The sequence below is a fragment of the Orcinus orca genome, chromosome 10 (assembly GCF_937001465.1).
Source record: "Orcinus orca chromosome 10, mOrcOrc1.1, whole genome shotgun sequence".
NCBI lineage: Eukaryota > Metazoa > Chordata > Mammalia > Artiodactyla > Delphinidae > Orcinus > Orcinus orca.
In genome coordinates, this window is record NC_064568.1 from 65,315,694 (window position 1) to 65,333,998 (window position 18,305).

The 18,305-nt window shown below is 40.4% G+C and overlaps 1 pseudogene; it reads left to right on the forward strand.

Moving 5' to 3' along the window:
• Positions 1–5,026: 5,026 nt before the first annotated feature.
• On the forward strand, positions 5,027–16,181 carry LOC101288124 (DLA class II histocompatibility antigen, DR-1 beta chain-like; annotated as a pseudogene).
• Positions 16,182–18,305: the final 2,124 nt, after the last annotated feature.

Sequence of the window (18,305 nt, forward strand, 5' to 3'; positions counted from 1 at the left end):
TAACAGAATAAAGAAAAAAGAATGAAAAGAAATGAAGACAGCCTAAGAGACCTCTGGGACAACATTAAAGGCAACAACATTTGCATTATAGGGGTCCCAGAAGGAGAAGAGAGACAGAAAGGACCTGAGAAAATAGTTGAAGAGATTATAGTTGAAAACTTCCCTAACATGGGAAAGGAAATAGCCACCCAAGTCCAGGAAGTGCAGAGAGTCCCATACAGGATAAACCCAAGGAGAAAGACGCCGAGACACATAGTAATCAAATTGGCAAAAGTTAAAGACAAAGAAAAATTATTGAAAACATCAAGGGAAAAACAACAAATAATATACAAGGGACCTCCCATAATGTTAACAGCTGATTTCTCAACAGAAACTCTACAAGCCAGAAGGGAGCGGCATGATATACTTAAAGTGATGAAAGGGAAGAAACTACAATCAAGATTACTCTACCTGGCAAGGATCTTATTCAGATTCGATGGAGAAATCAAAAGCTATACAGACAAACAAAAGCTAAGAGAACTCAGCACCACCAAACCAGCTCTATAACAAATGCTAAAGGAGCTTCTCTAAGTGGGAAACACAAGAGGAGAAAAGGACCAACGAAAACAAACCCAAAACAATTCACAAAATGGTCATAGGAACATACATATCGATAATTACCTTAAATGTGAATGGATTAAATGCTCCAACCAAAAGACACAGGCTGGCTGAATGGATACAAAACCAAGCCCCATATATATGCTGTCTACAAGAGACCCACTTCAGACCTAGGGACACATACAGACTGAAAGTGAAGGAATGGAAAAAGATATTCCATGCAAATGGAAATCAAAAGAAAGCTGGAGTAGCAATACTCATATCAGATAAAATAGACTTTAAAATAAAGAATGTTACAAGAGACAAGGAAGGACACTACATAATGATCAAGGGATCAATCCAAGAAGATATAACAATTACAAATATATATGCACCCAACATAGGAGCACCTCAATACATAAGGCAACGGCTAACAGCTATAAAAGAGGAAAACGACAGTAACACAATAATGCTGGGGGGCTTACACATCAGTTACACCAATGGACAGATCATCCAAAATGAAAATAAATAAGGAAACAGAAGCTTTAAATGACACAATAGACCAGATAGATTTAATTGATATTTATAGGACATTCCATCCAAAAACAGCAGATTACACTTTCTTCTCAAGTGCGCACGGAACATTCTCCAGGATAGATCACATCTTGGGTCACAAATCAAGCCTCAGTTAATTTAAGAAAATTGAAATCATATCAAGCATCTTCTCCGACCACAATGCTATGAGATTAGAAATGAATCACAGGGAAAAAAAGTAAAAAACACAAACACATGGAGGCTAAACAATACGTTGCTAAATAGCCAAGAGATCACTGAAGAAATCAAAGAGGAAATCAAAAAATGCCTAGAGACAAATGACAATGAAAACACGACGATCCAAAACCTATGGGATGCAGCTAAATCAGTTCTAAGAGGGAAGTTTATAGCTATACAAGCCTACCTCAAGAAACAAGAAAAATCTCAAATAAACAATGTAATCTTACACCTAAAGGAACTAGACAAAGAAGAACAAACAAAACCCAAAGTTGGCAGAAGGAAAGAAATCAAAAAGATCAGAGCAGAAATAAATGAAATAGAAACAAAGAAAACAATAGCAATGTCAATAAAACTAAAAGCTGATTGTTTGAGAAGATAAAATTGATAAACCATTAGCCAGACTCATGAAAAAACAGAGGGAGAGGACTCAAATCAATAAAATTAGAAATGAAAAAGGAGAAGTTACAACAGACACTGCAGAAATACAAAGCATTCTAAGAGACTACTACAAGCAACTCTATGCCAGTAAAATGGACAACCTGGAAGAAATGGACAAATTCTTAAAAAGGTATAACCTTCCAAGACTGAACCAGGAAGAAATAGAAAATATGAACAATAGGGAGGGTGGGAGGGAGGGAGACACAAGAGGGAAGAGATACGGGAACATATGTATATGTATAACTGATTCACTTTGTTATAAAGCAGAAATTAACACACCATTGTAAAGCAATTATACCCCAATAAAGATGTTTAAAAAAAAAAAAGAAAGAAAATATGAACAGACCAATCACAAGTAATGAAATTGAAACTGTGATTAAAAATCTTCCAACAAACAAAAGTCCAGGACCAGATGGCTGCACAGGTGAATTCTATCAGACATTTAGAGAAGAGCTAACACCCATCCTTCTCAAACTCTTCCAAAAAATTGCAGAGGAAGAAACACTCCCAAACTCATTCTATAAGGCCACCATCACCCTGATACCTAAACCAGACAAAGATACTACAAAAAAGAAAATTACAGACCAATATCACTCATGAATATACATGCAAAAATCCTCAAGAAAATACTAGCAAACAGAATCCAACAACACATTAAAGGGATCATACACCATGATCAAGTGGGGTTTATCCAAGGGATGCAAGGATTCTTCAGTATATGCAAATCAATCAATGTGATACACCATATTAACAAATTGAAGAATAAAAACCACATGATCATCTCAATAGATGCAGAAAAAGATTTTGACAAAATTCAACATCCATTTATGATAAAAACCCTCCAGAAAGTGGGCATAGAGGGAACTTACCTCAACATAATAAAGGCCATATATGACAAACCCACAGCCAACATCATTCTCAATGGTGAGAAACTGAATGCATTTCCTCTAAGATTAAGAACAAGACAAGGATGTCCACTCTCACCACTATTATTCAACATAGTTTTGGAAGTCCTAGCCACGTCAATCAGAGAAGAGAAAGAAATAAAAGGAATACAAATTGGAAAAGAAGAAGTGAAACTGTCACTGTTTGCAGATGACATGATACTATACATAGGGAATCCTAAAAATGCCACCAGAAAACTACTAGAGCTAATCAATGAATTTGGTAAAGTTGCAGGATACAAAATTAATGCACAGAGATCTCTTGCATTCCTATACACTAACAACGAAAGATCAGAAAGAGAAATTAAGGAAACAATCCCATTCACCACTGCAACAAAAAGAATCAAATACCTAGGAATAAACCTACCTAAAGAGGTAAAAGACCTGTACTCAGAAAACAATAAGACACTGATGAAAGAAATCAAACATGACACAAACAGATGGAGAGAGATATACCATGTTCTTGGACTGGAAGAATCAATATTGTGAAAATGACTATACTACCCAAAGCAATCTACAGATTCAATGCAATCCCTATCAAATTACCAATGGCATTTTTTACAGAACTAGAACAAAAAATCTTAAAATTTGTATGAAGACACAAAAGACCCCGAATAGCCAAAGCAATATTGAGGGAAAAAAAACAGAGCTGGAGGAATCAGACTCCCTGACTTCAGACTATACTACAAAGCTACAGTAATCAAGACAATATGGTACTGGCACAAAACCAGAAATATAGATCACTGATACAGGATAGAAAGCCCAGAGATAAACCCATGCACCTACGGTCAACTAAGCTATGACAAAGGAGGCAAGGATATACAATGCAGAAAAGACAATCTCTTCAATAAGTGGTGTTGGGAAAACTGGACAGTTGCATGTAAAAGAATGAAATCAGAACACTCCCTAACACCATACACAAAAATAAGCTCAAACTGGATTAGAGACCTAAATGTAAGACCAGACACTATAAAACTCTTAGAGGAAAACATAGGAAGAACACTCTTTGACATAAATCACAGCAAGATATTTTTTGATCCACTTCCTAGAGTAATGGAAATAAAAACAAAATAAACAAGTGAAACCTAATGAAACTTTTGCAAAGCAAAGGAAACTACAGTCAAGACAAAAAGACAACCCTTAAAATGGGAGAAAATATTTGCAAATGAATTAACGGACAAAGGATTAATCTCCAAAATATATAAACAGCTCATGCAGCTCAATATTAAGAAAACAAACAACCCAATCAAAAAATGGACAGAACACATAAATAGACATTTCTCCAAAGACATACAGATGGCCAAGAAGCACATGAAAAGCTGCTCAACATCACTAGTTATTAGAGAAATGCAAATCAAAACTACAATGAGGTATCACCTCACACCAGTTAGAATGGGCATCATCAGAAAATCTACAAACAACAAACGCTGGAGAGGGTGTGGAGAAAAGGGATCCCTCTTGCACTGTTGGTGGGAATGTAAATTGATACAGCCACTATGGAGAACAGTATGGAGATTCCTTAAAAAACTAAAAATAGAATTACCATATGACCCAGCAATTCCATTACTGGGTGTATACCCAGAGAAAACCATAATTCAAAAAGAAACATGCACCCCAATATTCGTTGCAGCACTGTTTACAAGAGCTAGGTCATGGAAGCAACCTAAATGCCCATCGACAGACAAATGGATAAAGAAGATGTGGTACATATATACAATGGAATATTACTCAGCCATAAAAAGGAACGAAATTGGGTCATTTGTAGAGACGTGGATGGATCTAGAGACTGTCACACAGAGTGAAGTAAGTCAGAAAGAGAAAAACAAATATCGTATATTAACGCATACATGTGGAACCTAGAAAAATGGTACAGATGAGCAGGTTTGCAGGGCTAAAATAGAGTCACAGATGTAGAGAACAAACATATGAACACCAAGGGGGGAAACTGATGGTGGGGGGTGGTGATGGTGGGATGAATTGGGAGATTGGGGTTGACATATATACACTAATATGTATAAAATAGATAACTAGTAAGAACCTGCTGTATAAAAAATAAATGAAATAAAATTAAAATTTTTTTAAAAGAGAAAGAAAGGGAAATATCCCCAATTAAATGAGGAAGTCAAAAAGGGAACTAGGAGGAATGGATTGATCACTTTTTCACATAAAATATTAATTATTCTAAAGCAGAGTTGCTGTGCCAAAGGCTGATTTGAGTCCTTTATCAATCTCTCAGCCCCCTGTAGAATGTGATTTAGACATTTACCCTATTACACTGTTAGTTACATGCCCTACAAAGGTACCTTCAAGAACCTCCATTCCACATGGAGGGTCTTGTAGAATGTGATTTGGACATTGACCCTATTACATTGTTATTTACATGCTCTACAAAGGTACCTTCAAGACCCCCCATTCCACAAGGATTGCCCCCGATAAGCCGCTTTCTCTATGTGTATCCTGGAGGTCCCACTAAACTCAGTGACAGTATCTGGAGACAATCCTGAAAAACTTGGGTGACCATCGCTGACCAGCACAGAGCTGGCTCACAATAGGGCCCCAGTTAAAATGTTACAAATACAACTGGATCAAACCTTTAAAGCACGAAATTAAAACAATCCTCCTAAGGAAGGAAATCTGAGTTTCAAAAGAGGAACTTCATATTGAGTATCTAACCAGCAACTGATGATGATATTCACAGATGAATCTGATTGGTTCTCCAAAACTGAGACGACCCAATCCAGGAACAAAGAAATGAGTTCCTTGGTTGGTAATGTTTGAGATGTGGGTTGGAGGAGGGTCCTAGTCCTCACTGAGATTTGTCTGCTCCCCTGCACCCTGTCTTCTTCTCTTCTTCTGCATGGTGTGCCTTTGGTTCCCCGCAGGCTCCTGGACAGTAATACTGACAGTGATACTGATGGTGCTGAGCCCGCTCCTGGCTTGGGCTGGAGAGGTAAGCGCACACCTTTGATGGTGAGCTATTTTGGGGTGTGGGGGAAGGGAGGGAGTTAGCTTTGTCTGGGTCCAGGCCATGTCACTTAAAACACCGACATCTTCTTCAGTGACTACTTACCTTTATCACATGGATCCTCAATTCCTTCCACAAACAAAAGGAGCCTGGATACTTGCCCTCTTTATAAGACCAGCATAAGGTGCCTTCGTATATATACATATAGGCTATTTCTTGTCAACTCTCTTCTAATAAAACCTCTCCAGCCTTATATCCCATTCCCTCGGGGTTTTGAGAGGATTTAGAAATGCTTTCAAAAATAATCTAAAATGATTATTAATGATTTCAAAACAATTCCCATCCGTGGTTCCCTTTATTCTGTTGAGTTATGCCAGAAAATGGGAATAATCCTCTGAAAATTTTATGGGGACTCAAAAGGAATTAGAAAGATCTCTCCTAGAAGATCCTGTGTTATGTCCATGGGATCTGTGATGCGGCTACCTCTCACTAATACGTGAGGATGTATCAAGAGACCTCACCATTGTCTCCTTTTCTTTTCTTTTTTTTAAGTTGAAGTATAGTTGATTTACAATATCAAGTTAGTTTCAGGTATACAGCACAGCACTTCAGTTATATATATATATTATATATTATACATATATATATTCTTTTACAGATTTTTTTCCCTTATAGGTTATTACAAAATATTGAGTAGAGTTCCCTGTGCTGTACAGTAAGTCCTTGTTGGTTATCTATTGTCTCCTTTTCTTTCTCCCTAAACCCCACTGTTCATAAGGCCTGTATGCCTGTACTGGAGGTACTCTGACAAAAGCTGGGGTTAGTTTTCTCCCTATTTCTCCTGCGTAAAGCACTCTGGACCTGAAGCAGGGATCCTTAGTACTAAGAATGACCCTGTAGTTAAGGAGCATCTAAGGGGCATTCTGTGATGCCTTAAAGAACTCATAAGAACTGAAAACCTGACACAGGTTAGTTCTTATTAGTGCTTATTCTATTTTGAACCTTTCTATCCTATCAGTTTCTCCTATATCTCCTCTTTCTGTGGCCTGAACCCACAAGAAGAGATTCAACTAGTATAGAATAAATTATGAAATTATATTTTTATAAACTCCAAATAGTCAAATATCAGCAATTTCATATGGTTCAAACCATACACCCTGAGCAGGATACAGAGCATGTGAAGGCTGTTTCCATCCCATAGGGCTGAAAGCCACTAAGGAAATCAAGGGAACTCATTGACCTCTTGGAGTCTTGGGCCCAAATTTCATAGGTTCATTCATCATGCCATCTATTTTCCATAATTAGCCGTCTTTGGTTACCTCTCCTTCCAGTTTTTCCCTATTCTTTCCCCTACTATGTCATCACCGTTACTAAAAATCCCCGGTTTGCACAAACCCTCAGCACTATAACAGACGCATTGGATGAAATGAAACTTCATGAAATGTTCCCTATCTCTTAAAAATCACCTTTTCCTTACCTGTGAATGTTTCTTCCAAGTAGTAAGAGGAGAAAGAGGAAGTTAGTCTGAATTTCTCACAGGAAAGTAGAAGAGACATAGGTGTCATGATTACAAAAGTGTGTTGGAACTGGAGCCCCTTCTTGCTTTACCAGGAGTCCCACAAAGATCCATTCCCAAAACTATGGCTTTATTCATTTAGATGACAAATACTTCTTTGAGCAACTATTATATACTGGGCTCTGTCCTAGGCACAGGGGATTCTATTTGAATAACAGGAAAAAAAGTCCCTTATGATCATGGAAGTTACCTAATGACAAGAGAGAAAGACAACAACCCAATAAACATTGAACCAAGAAGAACATTTCAAACAGCAATAAATGCTCTGAAAAAAAATATAAGGGTTAAGGGACTGAGAAAATTGTATTCACCTGACTTCAGTGCAAGTGCCTACAGGGCTCTTCCTGTGACATTCAATTGAGACATAAATGATGAGAATAAGCCAGACATGGGAAGGATCTAAGGGACAAATGCTCCAGGGAGAGGAACCAGGGGAAAGGTCAAAGTGTGGGAAGATGTTTGCTGTGTTTAAGGGATGGAAAGAAGGCTAGAGGAGCTGAAGCAGAGAAAGCAAGTTGGGGAGTGGAATAAGATGAGGTTAGAGAGAAAGTCAGGAGTCAAATCATGTTAGGCCCTGATGGCCATAGTGAGAAATTTGACTTTTATTTACAGAGCTATGTGAAGCTACTAAGGGGTTACAAGGAGAGTCCATTTATATTTATTTTAAAAACTAATTCTAGCTACCACATGGAGATTGGATTGCAGGGGTTCCAAGTGAAGTTACAGAGACCAGTTAGGGGAGAGTAGAAGGGTTCTCCAGGGAAGATGTGCCTGTGACTTCATTTAGTGTGGTAGCAATGAAGTGAACAGATTTGGGATAGATTGTTGAGTGACTTGTTAATGAATTAAATGGTGGGAGTTGGAAGATAGAAAATCAAAAGCTTATCCCTCAGGATTTTGTCTTGCATGATAACTAGGTGGATGGTGGCGCTGTTTATTGAGATAGGGAGGACTATGGACCAGTACATCTCCTTAGACTGGATCCAAAAGTCACCTAATTAATATAAAAGACTCATTTATTGATTTTACCCCTTAGGAAATTTCCAGGGTTTTAGGAGACCTGTGGCAGAAACGGGGATGAAGAACAAATACATGTTTCTTATCATAAATAACAATATCACAGTGACTAATTGCCAAGGCAAAGAAATCAGTCAACTTTGGTTGGACTGAACAAATTTATTTTATTGGATAAAACAGCTCTTCACTGGGACCGGCTTCCCAAAAAACATATTTCATGTAGGACCAAGATTTTCAACAGAAATAATATTGGCAAATTTTTCTATGTCACTCTCAGCTGCTCCATACTTGAGAGTGGTTTCTCCAGGACAGTTTTTTCATATGATTTACACCCATGGTTCTCACCCAACGACAGCTCAGCACTCTTTCTCCCCGTTCCTTCACCCGCCGCAGAACACTGGCTCCAGATAGCGCCATTTTTAGTTGTCACACAGGGGGTTTCTTTTGACAACTAGTGGGTAGAGGCCAGGAAAGCTGATAGACAGGCTACTATGCACAGAACAGCTCCCTCTCCCCAGCCACAAAGAACCACCTGGTCCAAAATGTCTATAGTGCTGAGGTTGAAAACACCGCTTTATATACACTATGCTGCTTCTAGAAATTCTAGACTTACACTTTCTACACACATTCACCTTCCAGTTCAACTCTTCATGGTTTTATTTAGCTTGTTTCATTACCCCCAAAACTAGACAGTTGAACAAATTCATTACTTTCTTGTTGAATCCATTCAATCAAAGCAAGTTCAAGATCTTCATTTTTATTTTTTGCCTTACGCCATGTTTTTCAAAATGTCACGAGTTCTTGGTCATCACATCTCTATTTGATTTCAACAACTTGTCTTTTTAAGTCATAAATAGTGGTGGCTGTTACAATATTTTTCAGTAAAATGCCTCAAATTTCTGCAGCAATGCTACTTTCCACACTATTGATGATATCAGAAACTTCCATTTATTCTTCTTACCTTTAACCACAGGGTTATTCTTTAACTCTTTTTGACATTTTCACAATTCAACTAAATCTAAAGACAAAAATATTTTCATTTTTGAAAGAAACAAAAACATTCATTTGAAAACATACATGCAACCCAATGTTCACTGCAGCATTATTTACAAATATCCAAGATGCAGAAGCAACCTAAGTGTCCATCAACAAATGAATGGGTAAAGATGTGGTTTGTGTATATATATATATATATACACACACACACACACACACACACACACACACACACACACACACATACACACACACACAGTGGACTATTACTCAGCCATAAAAAAGAATGAAATTCTGCCATTTGCAACAATGTGGATGGACCTACAGAGTATTATGGTTAGTGGAATAAGTCAGACAGAGAAAGTCAAATACTCTGTGTTATCACTTATAAGTGGAATCTAAAAAATAAAACAAATGTATATGACAAAACAGAAACAGACTCACAAAGAGTGAACTAGTGGCTACAAGTGTGGAAATGGAAGGGGAGAAGGGCAAGATAAAGGTATGGGATTAAGAGATACAAACTACTGTGAATAAAATAAATAAGCAACAAGATATACTGTACAACACAGGGAAATATAACCATTATTTTGTAATAACTTTAAACGGAGTATAACTTTTAACAATATTGAATCATTATGTTGTACACTTGGAACTAACATAATGTTAATGATACTGTAATTTAATACCAAAAAATCAAAAATATGTGCATTCGTATGATATATATGTGTATATTTATGTCTATGTGTATCTTTACACACAGTGAAGCTACAGAACCATATGTAACCAATAGGAGCTCTGAGACACATTTGACCCCTTCCCTCAGCAGGTCAGATTTGCCAAATGAATTTTAGCAGCAAATTTTTAGAAAATCTGATTTTCTGAGCTATCCAGATTTGGAAATGCAGGAAAGGAATTGTGGACCTGTATTGGGGTTATGGTTTTAATCTCCTAAAACTCTTCAATAGTTCTCATTACGTTTAGCATAAAGTCAAAATCCTAATGTCACCTACAAGGAATTTAAGTGCCTGGTTCCATGTGATTTTTCCAGTCTAATCTTTTCCCCTCCTTCCTCTCACTCTCTGTGCTTCAGTGAACTTTCTAGAGGAAGTTCATCAATTCTTTCAGCTTTTCCACACAGTATTACCATTACCTAAAATGTGTCTCTTTTTCCCCTAAACACACACACACACACACACACACACACTTCCTCTAGCTCACATCCACGTAACCTTTTATGTTACCACTTAAAGTGGTCTTCAGAGACCACTTCTCTGGCACCCTAACCTAATTTAGGTCATCCTATCATTCTCTGCTATAGAACGCCACACTTTTATCCTGACTTTTCTCACTTCTGTATAAATTCTTTCGTGTTTGGCTTTTGTCCATCACTTTCACTAAATTTTAAGCTCCACAAGTAGAGGGGAGACGGCTGTGTTCCCTTCCTTGGAGTCCCAAGGGACAGCGAAATTTGGACACAAGCACAGCCCTAACCAAGTACTTACAGAATGAAGGAGGCTCCTAAGAGGAGATGGTGATGGGGCAAATCCCAGTCCAGTTCACACTTGGAGATGTCCAGGCGAGCATGGAAGCCAAGTGGAGCCCGAATGGCTCAGGAGCAGAGGGGTCTCTTCCGCCCAGCACGTCCTTCCTCCACCGCTGGCAGGTGGAAGATGAACCCGTGGGGTGCCGGTAGAGCCTCCGAGGGAGTCCTAGCGCCCCCCGCCTGCGCTCGGGCGCCTGTCATCGGTGGGCGTCACCGCCAGTCTCCTCCCATGCGCGCGGGTGACAACATCATTCCTGTCCCCACAGCACTTTTCATGGTACAGGTAAAGTCCGAGTGTCATTTCTCCAACAGCACGCGGCAGGTGCACTTCCTGGACAGGTACATCTATAACCGGGAGGAGCTGATGCGCTTCGACAGCCACGTGGGGGCGGACACGGCGGTGAGCGAGCTGGGGCGGCCGGCCGCGGAGCTCTGGAACCGCCAGAAGGATGCCCTGCAGCGGGCGCGGGCCGCCGTGCATACCTTCTGCAGGATCAACTACAAGTTCTTGGAGAGAAGCAGCGTGCGGCGGCGAGATCGTGGGGGGGCGGGGGGGGCGGTGACAGAGACAGAGAGACACAGAGACAGAGGGACTGAGTCCAGGGTGAGTGTGTAGGATTGTGGACAAGTGCAAGTTACGAGGGTACACGTGAGAGCCTTCTGTGGGAAAACTAAAGTGAGATTTTGTCGACGTGTGCTGGTGAGAGGGGAGAGAGTGTGTGTATGGTGGGGGGAGTGGGCCTGGGGTCTGAGAGGACCGGGAGGGAGGGGGGTATGGGGAGAGGGATGCAGCAGCGAGGGCTCCAGGCAGCCTCCGCTGCCGCCCTGGGAGAGTCTGGGGGAGGGAAGACGAAGGAAAAGGCTGACTGGGGTGGGTGGTCGGAGATGCGGGAAGGAACCTCCAGGTGTCTGTGGTTGGGGGAGGGTAGGGGAGGAGAGGTGAGGAATGTAAGAGGTTTAGGAGAACGTGAGAGGAGCCCCAGTCTGCTCTGGTCACACACCCTCTTACTCCTGAAACCCCTGAAATAAATGTGCCGGCGTGGCGTCTGTGTGCAGGCGCGTTTCTTTGAGAATGAAATTTGTGAGGGAGACTAATCTCTAGGGGTGCAGCGGAGAAGAACCTTCCACTCACCTCCGACGTTTCTGAGGCTACTTTTAGGTCTAAATTTCCAACTACTCTTTTGTTTTCTTAGTGTGTATATTTTTACATATTTGAAATTATTGTGAAGCTAGCTTTTCAGATATAATTTTGTTACTTAATAATACCATACTGATGTTACTATTTTTATAATGCTAATAGTACTTAGGTAGTTGTGTTTTCCCTTTGTATGGTTGTAAGCAATTTACCTCACATTCCCCATTGTTAGATTTTATTTTCCATATTGCCACTTAGTTAGAAATTTATATCTTATTATTTTTAACTTACATTTCTTTTATTTCTAAAGTTCTTCTCTCTTTTTTTCCCCCCCAATTTTAATGACTGCCCAAAGCATTATCTATTAATCTGTTGCCACTAGGGTCCTAGTGTTTTTCTCAGTAATTTTATGGGTTGTCTATGCAGTAAGATTATTAACACTTTGCTGATACTTGATTCAACATTTTCTCCAGTTTGTGGTTTCTATTAGATTCTGTTCAATATTTTCCATGTTGAGAATTTAACATTTTTTACTTACTGAAATAGAAACTGAAAAATTGTGACTAATGATTTACCATCGATCTTAAATCTGCTATTTTGTGGTACTGTAAAAATGTGTCCCCCATTTCTCCTTTCTTTTTTTTTTAAATTAATTAATTTATTTATTTATTTCATTTTGACTGTGCTGGGTCTAGTTGCCACACGACGGCTTCTCTAGTTGTGGCACGCAGGCTTAGTTGCAGTATGTGGGATCTTAGTTCCCCAACCAGGGATCAAACCCAGGCCCTGAGCATTGGGAGGGCGGAGTCTTAACCACTGGACCTCCAAGGAAGTCCCTCTCCTTTCTTTTAAAATAATTGTATTTATTGAGGGCCTGAGAGTGCTAGAGGCTGTCTCAGACGTGAAGAGTCCCAGACCCTGCCCTGATCTCAAATGTCAGTTTAGAAGGAGAGAGAATTCTAAAATGATAACAATTGAAAAACTAGATGTGGCTTTTTTGGGGAAAAAAAAAAAAAAAAGAGCAAGAGAGAGAGAGAGAGATCCATCAGCTGAGTATAAAACAATAAAAACTTTTTAAATGATTAACTTTCCTTGTTCCTTTTCCTCTGCAGGACTCATGCTTTCCTTGAGACACAACTCATAGAGTTAGAGAATGACCTCTGTCTATTTCTGCTTCTCAGGGGAAGAACCATTTCTGTGCTGTTCTAAGATGTGAGTCCATTGAGGCAGTGTAACCAGGATTTCACACTCTACATCTCTATCTACCCCACTACTGTTCCCTAATTTACCCTTAAGCTGTGAATCACACTTTCTTTCACAGTAAAAACATTCGATAAGTAACTGACATATACTGAAGGCTAAGTTCTGGCCATTTCTTTCTTTTCTTTTTTTGGCCCTCCCTGTGCGGCTTGTGGGACTTTAATTCCCTGACCAGGGACTGAACCTGGGCCTTCAGCAGTGAAAGCGCAGAGTCCTAACCACTGGACCGCCAGGGAATTCCCCCAACCATTTCCTTACATAGTTTAAGTCCATTAACTCTTTTTTTTTAATATGATGATCAATATTTTATTATTGAAGTATAGTTGATTTACAATGTTGTGTTAATCTCTGCTGTACAGCAAAGTGATTCAGTTATACATATATACATCCTTTTTAAAATATTCTTTTCCATTATGGTTTATCATAGGATATTGAATATAGTTCTCTGGGCTATACAGTAGGACCTTGTTGTTTATCCATTCCATATACAGTATAATAGCTTACATCTGCTAACCCCAGCCTCCCACTCCATCCCTCCCCCAGCCCCACCCTCCTTGGCAACCACAAGTCTGTTCTCTATGTTCGTGAGTCTGTTTCTCTTTCGTAGATAAGTTCATTTGTGTCATATTTTAGATTTCACATATAAGTGATATCATACGGTATTTGTCTTTCTCTTTCTGACTTACTTCACTTAGTATGATCATCTCTAGGTCCATCCATGTTGCTGCAAATGGCATTATTTCGTTCTTTTTTATGGCTGAGTAGTATTCCATTGTATATATGACTCATTTAACTTGAAGAGGTAAAGTCATATCATTATCCTCCTTTAGAGGAGAGAAAACTGAGGCACAGAGGGATTTAAAAACTCTCCCAGGATTAACCAGTTAGAAGTAAAGCCTGGATTTGAACACAGGCAGCCCAGTTACAGAAATCACCCTTTTATTGAATGCACCCTGTGTCTTGCAAAATTTGTAAACACTTCAACAATAGGTAACTGTTTCAAATTATGAAAAGAAACCCCACAATTTTGCTCAACATCTCTCAACTCTAATAGGCCCTGTTATAGGGGTTAAATTCAAGACCCATGACACTGACTTCTCCTAAGCCACATGGCAGTCTGGTCTGCCCAAGGCTACATCTGGTCAGGAGACTTACTGTCTCCCTCACTATTCCCTCTACATTTTCTCTCCTACTGGAGCCTACAGTGACTGTGTATCCTGCAAAGACCCAACCCCTGTGGCATCACAGCCTCCTGGTCTGCTCTGTGAATGGTTTCTATCCAGGCCACACTGAAGTCAGGTGCTTCCAGAATGGCCAGGAAGAGGAGGCGGGGGGTGGTCTCCACAGGCCTGATCCCTAATGGAGACTGGACCTTCCAGACCATGGTGATGCTTGAAATAGTTCCTCAGAGTGGAGAGGTCTACACCTGCCACGTGGAGCACCCCAGCTGGACGAGCCCTGTCACAGTGGAATGGAGTGAGAAGCTTTCTGACCTCGAAAATTCCTTACCCATCAGGGAGGAGACTTGCTTACCCCCGAGTGTCAGGTTTCTCCTCTCCCCACAGCATACGTGCATTTTCTCCATGTTCTTCTCTCCTTCAGCTTAGGTTATTGGGGCTGCCCTGTGATATCCTGTGATAGAAATCCCCTGATTGTTTACAGACATCCCGTGATGGTTTCTACAAATACCTATACTCCCTGGGGAGGCAGTTCTGCCTGACAAGCAGAATAGAGGATGTCCCTGTTTTGAGCCTCCCATGACATCACAGGTCGTGGTCACCCCTTGGCCCTGGGCACCAGTGCCCTGCGTCGGGCTGGGCTTGTGCTTCTGACACTCCTGCTCTGAGTTGTTATTGTGACCTGAGGAGGGGCACATCCTCTACAGGGATGTTCCTGTCCTGAGGGGAGTTCAATCTCAACCAGTCCCAGGCTCCTCGTCCATCCGATGTTGAAGACGTGTGGCCTTATGCCAGGGCTGTGATATTTAAGCGATTCACTGCCTGAACCTTGTAGCCATTCCTTTTCTAGGAATGGCCAATTATTCTAGTTCTTTCATATCAGGCTTCTCCCCCCAGTCAAAGCTCTCAGAGTCTCAGAGAAGTTGGATTCAGGTTAAAAATCACCCAAACTAGCTTCTTTTCTCAGGGACACGGTATGAACCTCCACGAGGCAAGATGTTGAGTAGAATCCGGGCCTGTGTCATGGGTCTGCTCTTCCTTGGGGTGGGGCTGCTCTTAATCAGGAATTAAAATGGTAAGGAAGCTGTTAGCAGCTGAGATGCCCCGCAGGTTTCTTGGAGGAAGAAATATGGCTTTGCTCAGTGAGTTCTCTGAATATCAATGACCCTATCCTACAGGGTCATCGATATTCAGAGAACACATCGAGCAACATTTACCTAGTCAATCTCAAATTTCCTGGAAATCCAGAAATCAACAGTCCGCGGTTATTTATGAGTGAAATATAAGAGGTGATGGCCTGTACAGATAAGAGAAGGGTTATCATGCATGGAGATCTCAGATGGAGATCCCGGGGCAAATGCAGGAAGAGACGCTAAGCCTGATGAAATGACGCTGGATTTGCGTGATGGAAGCTTCCTAGGTCACATGCTCTCAGGGTCTGCTCTCCTCTCCACCCTGGCATCAGGTGATATGGATGGTGATGTAGAGAAATCTCAGGCGAGAGGGGGGAGTCAGGGGCTGGGGACATTGTATCCGGGAACAGACTTGCCTCCGTATGTTTTAAGTATACATCCTCGCTTCCCTTTCCTAGGATACTCTGGACTTCAGCCAACAGGTAATGCCCCTTCAGCCTCTTTTAGAGATGGATTTGGTCTCCTAGAAACGGTGGTGGAGATGACAAGACAGGAGACAGACAAAATGAGAAAGACTGAATTCTGATTAGGTGGTTTGCAATAAAGCTTTGCACCAGCTAGTAAGAGAACAGACTTGTGTTTGCCAAGGGGGAGGGGGTGGGGGAGGGATGGATTGGGAGTTTGGGGTTAGCAGATGCAAACTATTACATATAGGATGGATAAACAACAGGGTCCTACTGTATAGCACAGGGAACTATATTCAGTATCTTGGGATAAACCATAAGGGAAAAGAAAATGTGTGTGTGTGTGTGTGTGTGTGTGTGTGTGTGTATAACTGAATCACTTTGCTATACAGCAGAAATGAACACAGCATTGTAAATCAACTATACTTCAGTTAAAAATAAATAAATAAATAATATAAGAGGCTGTGCTCTAAAGTATCTTTGGCTCAGGGAGGCTTAAGAATGATTTCCCGGGCTTCCCTGGTGGCGCCGTGGTTGAGAGTCCGCCTGCCGATGCAGGGAACACGGGTTCGTGCCCCGGTCCGGACAAGGTCCTAATGTATAGTGCAGGGAACTATATCCAATCTCCTGTGATGAACCATAATGGAAAAGAATATAAAAAAGAATGTCTATATGTGTATAACTGAGTCCCTTTGCTGTACAGCAGAGATTGGCACAGCACTGTAAATCAACTCTACTTCAATAAAAAAAAATTTTAAAAACAAAGAAGAACCTTCTGTCCCAGATTCTTCACAGCACGAAAAGTTTTCCTGCTTAGCACTCATTCTTCACAACAAGAGTACTTTCTCAGGATCTGGTTTGCTCAGGATCTGGTTGAATGACCCTGCAGGAAATGTCCTGGATGGCTTCCTCAGCCCCTAACCTGGACCTGGAAGTTCCCAGTGTTGATTCCAGTACCTTATTTCATTCTTTCCTGATCCTCTTTGCTTTCTACCCTTGCTGCCTCCTTTGGCCCTCATTTCCTTATATTTATTTTCTGAAATACACAGGGAGTGAATCTTCTGCTTCATACAGCATCAAGGACAAGAAACAGAAGGAAAAGAGAAAGGGAGAGTTGCATCACAAAACAAAGATCGTTTTCATTTACATTCCGGAATTTTGGACACATGTGATCTGGAAGGTTTCCTTGCTTCCTTCCCTGTTTTATCTCGGGGGTTTTCTGCATTCTGTATTTAGGCGTGTTGCCCTGAGCTAGGAGAAAGCCCTTACTGAACCCACTTCCTGGTCTCCTACATCTTTGCATTCTCAAAGACAAACACACAAGTCCCTTCACACCATGGGATACAGAAAGGGGACAACAAATACAAGACATGCAGGTAACCTGTAAGTATATGATGCCTTCAATCACATTCTTTTGTCTCTTTTCCCTGATTTTTTTAAAAGAAAATATCTAAACCTGGGTACTTCTAGAACTTTCCTTTTATTATTAAGGGTAGACTTCAACACCTCAATTTTTTTTTTCTATCTCTTGAATAAAAATCAGTGGCATGCTGACTCTGACTTGGGATGTGCTCTTTTCAGAAAGCTATCAGGACAAAGCCACTGTAGTGGAAAAGATGTATTTCTGAGGCCCCCCACCAGATAGTGTGACAAACTGTCTGTCATGAGAGAATCCTGTGTGGACCTTACCTTAGCAGAAAACAGAAAATGCTGGGAAACAAAAGGGAATGCATGAATACACTGATATAAATGACGAAGTACCCTGCAGCTAGAAAAAAATGAGAAGCTCTCTGTACCCTGCTATGGAATAATCTCCAAAATATATTTGGAGCAAGGTACAGGAGAGTATGTGTAGTGTACAACATTTTGCTTAATAAATTAGAGGAGGAGAATAAGAATATCTAGCTATACCCATTCTATTCCATTATATTCTACTCACATGTGTATATAGAAACAATGGAAGGTTTGTGAAAGTGGTTGCCTAAATGACAATGAGAAAATATGTTGTAACGGACAGATTTGAAAGCTTGACTTGTCTGAATATCTTATTTAATCATTTTAAATTGAAGAACATTCAAATATTTTATGTAATCAAAATTTTATTTTTTTTATCACTAAACACTAAATATAGTGTGCACCAGTAAATTAATTAATTGATTAATTTATTCGGCAAACACATATTAAAAACCCCTTTTATATTAGGTACAACTTTTTTTTTTCTTATTAGTCATCCATTTTATACACTTCAGTGTATACATGTCAATCCCAATTGCCCAATTCATCACACCCCCACCCCCACCCCC